Genomic DNA, 6000 nt, shown 5'->3' with positions numbered 1-6000 from the left:
TCACAGTGAGCAAGAGAGACCGGAGTCTGTGCTCGGGTGCTCTTTAAAATGACCCCTCCTCTCCATGCCTTGCTCCCTGCCTCTGCCCAGCCGCGGGAGCTCAGCTTCCCTGGGCTGCCTGGCCACTGAAAATCAGGAGGACAAGCCTGGATCCTGTACCTGCAAACACACAGGTACAGGAGAGGAAAGGGAGGGGAAGGTGAAGATACAGGTAATACAGCAGGTAATAACTGCCTCAGGTAAGTGTAGGGTGAACCACTGGGTTCCCCAGCTTCCAGCTGGGAGCCTGGCTGACAGCCCTACGGTTAGGGAAGGGCACAGGTTTAGACTGGACACAAGGAAGACACTTTTTCTGATGAGGGTGATGAGGCACTGGAATGGGCTGCGCAGAGAAGCTGTGGATGCCTCATCCCTGGAAGTGTTCAAGGCCATGTTGGATGGAACTTTAAACAACTTTGTCTAGCAGATGTCCCATGACAGGGGGGTTAGAACAACATAGTCTTTGAAGGTCCCATCAAAACCCATTTTATGATTACTATTATTATTCTGTGACCTAAAATAACCCACAGAAAACACCATGGAAAAGCTGGCACCTTACACTTTGTTAGATTTTCCAGCTTAACTCTAGGCAGAGGAAAGGAGACCAGCTGATGGGGATTCAGTCATGTTCTGTTTTGTGGAGATGGGTCACTCCTTCCATAAAGGTTTGCCTCAGCTTTCAAAGATTATGGCTCACCTCCTGATACATTTTCAGAGATGTGAACTTTGATCTTCTGTCTTTCAAGCGTGTATCCCAACTTGGGCATTATATTTATCTCTGCATCCTTGCCAGGCAACCTCAGGAATAATATAAAGCCAAACCTCCACATCCCAGGAGAATTTCATCCCACGGGAGAGATAAAAAGAGTGCAAGTGTCTGCATGGGAAGAGATGAGTGCTTGGGGATGTGAAGTCTGAGAACAGGAAGATTTTCTCTTGGCTGTGCCTTGTATCATACAGATTTATTTGGCTGCCTTCAGGCTCAGATGGTCTTTTAAAACAACCGCTGCAAAGTAACACCTGCCATTTTGAACAGAAGGGCATCGCTGTGTGGGTGGAGCCACAAAACATCACAAGGTAAGAATGAAAAAACAGAAGAGGAAATTAGAGTCAATCAAATGTGTGAAATGAGACTGAAGGAGAGGGATATAAGGCTCAGCCCTCCCAACAGCAACAAGGTAACCAGCTTTCCTTTTGAAAAATAGGGCCGCAGCTATGAAAAACTAAGGACAAAGCCTCATTTTCATGGAATCATGGAATACCAGGTAGGAAGGAATACCAAGGATCACCTGGTCACACCTTTCCTGGCAAAAGCATTGTCTTGACAACATCGCCCAGCACTATCTTCAGGCAAATCTTAGAAGTGTTTAACCTTGGAGAATCCACCACTTAGTTCCCTGGGGAGATTATATTCTCATTGGGAAAAATTTTCCTCTTATGTCAAATCATCATCTCCTCAGGAGTAATCCTCCGTCACCTTTTCCTTGTGATTTCTAGTAAAAATAGAGTCTCCATCTACTATGCTGTTGACCCAGTGCCAGGCACCCATGAGAGTTGCTTGCTCACCCTCCCCTGCTACAGCAGGCAGAGGAGAAAAAAAAAACCCCACAAAGGTTTCATGAGTGAGATAAGGACCAGGAGAAATATTTCAAGAGGAAACCAGGCTCAACTTACATTGCAAAGTGAATTTATTACTAACAAAATCAGAGGAGGATAATGAGATGTATAATAAGCCCATAAAACACTGGTCCCCCACCAGCTCCTCCTCTTTCCCACCAACAGCGCAAGGAGAGGGCGTGGGGGTTTTGGTCATCACCGAGATTTTCTTCCGCTGCCCTGGGAGTGGAGTCCTTCCCCTGAGAGGCCGTGGGGTCCCTCCCACAGGGGACAGCCCTCTGTGAACTGCCCCGGCGTGGGTCCACTCCCAGGAGCAGCAGCCAGAGCTCACCTGCTGCAATGGGAGTCCCTCCCATGGGCAGACAGTGCTCCCAAACCTGCTGCAGCGTGGGTCACTCTTCCACAAGTGCAGCTCTCCAAGGACAGCTCCAGCCTGGCAGCAGGGCCCCTCTCTGTCCATTGGGTCTCACAATGGATCACAGCCTCCTCCAGGCATCCACCTGCTCCCGCATGGGCACCTCTCCCACGGGCTGTGGGTGGATCTCTGCATCCCCCATGGATCCCACGGGCTGTGGGTGGATCTCTGCATCCCCCATGGATCCCACGGGCTGTGGGTGGATCTCTGCATCCCCCATGGATCCCACGGGCTGTGGGTGGATCTCTGCATTCCCCATGGATCCCACGGGCTGTGGGTGGATCTCTGCATTCCCCGTGGATCCCCACAGGCTGCAGGGGCACAGCTGCCTCACCATGGTCTCACCATGACCTGCAGAGGAATCTCAGCTCCAGTTCCTGGAGCACCTCCTGCCCCTCCTTCCCCACTTCCCTTGGTGTTTCCATGTTGTTTCCCTCACATGTTCTCACCCCCTTCTCATCTCTGACTAGAAGCAAAACTTTTATTTTCTTCTTATATTTGTCATCACAGAGATGTTACCAGCCTCTCTCATTGGCCCAGTTTTGGCCAGCAGCATGTCCATCCTCAGAGCCATCAGCCACTGGCTCTGCTGGACATGGTGGAAGCTTCCAGCAGCTTCTCACAAGAGCCATCTTTGTGGTCCCCTGCTACCTAAAACCAGGCCATGCCAAACCAATACATATGTCCTTTTTTCCTCCCATGTAGATTCCTACTACCTCAAAAATACAACTAATGTCCTTTTTTCCTCCCATGTAGATTCCTACTACCTCAAAAATACAACTAACTATAGCATTTATTTCATATGTTGGATGACATCTCTTATCATCTTAACACATCTCAGTGTACTTTAATTTATCAGTTCAATCTAATTATAAAACTACTCACATCAACAACTATCCTTAAGATTTGAAGCTTTACATTAATAGGATTGATTATAATTATTTTTACACAAAGAATTTACTTTGCACAGTGCTCCATGAATTTTAAGAACTTGTAATATATCAGGTCTTGTAGGTAGAACAAACACATTTCTAAAACACCACTACTAAACATATATCAAATCAGTGAACGATAGTTACCTAGTGTTCCCTTTACTAACAGCTCATGTCCAGACTTCTATCAATTTTCATAATTTTAAGATGCCCTAAAAGGTCAACTTTTTTCAGAGAAAGATTTTTTTTTTAATAAAGGGGACTATTGTCCTCCAGAACAGGACACAGTATCATGATATATAGAAGATATTATTCTAATTTTCATATCTTTAAAATTACTAGCATATTGTAAAATAAATTTATTTCTTATTCAGTCTCTGTGAATGTGTTTCCAACATCCTTATATGATTCATTGTTGAAAAAAACCCAGAAGCACCAATGGAGAAGCATTCTTACTGGAAAGACAAAACTAAGTTCTAATTTCCAGAAAATACTGAACATGCTTTGAGCTGGGCAGTATAGAGATAACCATCTTGTGGGGATTGAGCCAACCACTCAGTTTGCTAAAACTGACACAGTTCTGAAACTTTGGTTCTATATTAGGACAAGATCCACAAAACCTTTAGTTACTTGGTCAAGACCAGAGGACAACCGATGGCACACTTGGATATTGTGTGGCACACAAGCTGGTCTTGGAAGTAGTCTTTCTCATTTTTGCATTATAATTAATAATAAAGTCTTTTAAAAGTAACTAATACCAAGATCAAAAATCATTGTATATTTGCATAATGCAGATCATATATATATATAATTTACATAATGCAAGTTTTAAAAAGCAAACTTTGATTTAATATGCTTTTTTAATTTTCAGATACTCAATACTGTTTCCCTCATATCTTGGAAATAACACGTTCTTTCTGATTATTTCCTTTCAAATGGCACAGAACTTAATTACTATAAAACATTTTTATATTGACTGAAGTCCTTGCCATCAGATTATTGTCTTCTCACTTTAAAGAGGGAGTAATACATTTTTTTAAGTACCTGGAGCCTCTCAAGATGCATCCTTTTAGGTATAAATGAATCTTGGGGAAAAATATTTAATTTTCTTCATAATCAATTGGTCTATATGAGTGACTAAGGACAATACTATCAATTCATGCAGCAGTAGCAGGTCATAAAGTAATGTTTTAACATTTTAGGGGTAAAAAGTGGAAACATTTCAAGAGATTTGTTCTCAGACTAATGAACAAAAACAGCTGTTATCATTTGCTCCATGTGCATGGTTCAGAATCAACAATAGGGAAAGTTGTTTTGTTAGAAAAAACAGGCCTTTAGGCAATTAAAACCATTTTTTTATCCATGCACAATCATTACTGTGCTCTTTCTGGAAATGGAAAGCCATATATTTGAAGTCAAGATGCACTGATTTGTTGGTGGAATTCAAGTGTCACACCTTGGTCAACTGAAGATGTAAACAAAACTCAGGCTCTAGATCATGGTTGTTTTGTTTGCTCACATCACTTTGTGTAAGCTCAGCCAAATAACACACTCCCTCTCAAAGCCCAAATTTAGTTTTCTATGATAAACAGTTATGAAAAATACCTTCTAATGCACTAATCTGAACGTATTGGGTAATCGTACCAGTAATGCCTTTAGGGTGGGTGAAATTCCTTATGCAGACAGGAGAAAACTGTGAAAGCATACTGGATTTCAGTAGGATCTGCAGTCTTTTCAAAAAAGAGATAGAAAAGAAATGTGGGCTTTTTTAAGCTGCTGAACAAATGTAAAAACAACATTGTTAGGAACAAATGCATAGGGCTTGATTTCACAGAGGAGGCTCTGGAGAACTGTGTTCAGCACGGCACCAGCCCCGGTGGGTCACTCAGACCTCCCTCTGTACCTGATCTCACTTCCTTGCCTAGTTTTGTGCAGTCAAACCTCATTGATTCATCCCCTGAAATTCTCACCAGGCTCTTCTCCTGAGCTCAAACAAAGCCCATTCCTCTTTCTGCCTTCAATCTTTCCTTGGAAACTCACTGAGCACTGGCAGTAGGGCATAGGGAGGTCCTTAAAGGTAAGAAGAGAGTTTGCAAGCCTTCAGCAGAGCTGATGGTACAACACACCCCTTGAGCACGTAGTGTCAGAACAATTTTTGGAGCTGTACTTGTGCGTATGTCAAGCCCACTTCTTCCTAAGAGGAGTCATGCATCAATGCCAAACAAACAAATCCTTGTAATAATCAGAATTGGCTGCAGTTTTGAAGGACTAAGTAAACTTGGAATTCTTTCCTCGACAGTTATGACAAGCAGTATGAAAAGTGCTTCAGTTAGGTCTGGGCTAAAAATATTTTGCTTGTTCTAGGAAAACTTACGAGATTTTAAATACTGTCTTCGCTTCATGAAATCATGATCTTTCAGAAAAACTGGGATGCAAGAACATCTTCCTCATCCCAGGAAATCCAGTAGTTTGACAATTAGGCTTTTAAACAACATATGGGAATTCCAGTTTTAATCACATAATCCGTATGACAATCTGACCCTCAACTTTCCTACTCAGTAATGACTTTAATCATAATGCTGGTGTAGGCTCAATTTTTCTGAAGATTTCTTCTGCATAAATGCCATTTTGTATAAATACTGTTATACTATTTGGGCCAGAAAACTGAAGAGTAACTAGTTGTTACTCTGGTAACAACTACTCTACTAAAACTAGTTGTGAATGGCCTATTTTAAGGTAGGGTTGATGAAGCCTCTACATACTGTGAAGATGAGATGATTATTTCTGTAAAATAAAAACTTAAGTATGGTAACTGGAGAGAGAGTCTGCATTAGGGACCTGGATTTACATTTTCCATTTCCAATCTGAGTGCTCTATTTACTGTATTGCCCTATCAGCTATTTTTGTTTCTCTACTGATGAATTTGCTATAAAGTGTGCCAAGCCGTAATAAGATCTATTTTGCAAGAGCAGCAATCCTAACGTGGAAATACCAGAC

Source organism: Zosterops lateralis (genome assembly GCF_965231275.1).
Source record: "Zosterops lateralis genome assembly, chromosome: 3".
Taxonomy (NCBI): Eukaryota; Metazoa; Chordata; class Aves; order Passeriformes; family Zosteropidae; genus Zosterops; species Zosterops lateralis.
The sequence above is the reverse complement of the archived record's forward strand: the minus strand, read 5'-3'. Positions refer to the sequence as shown.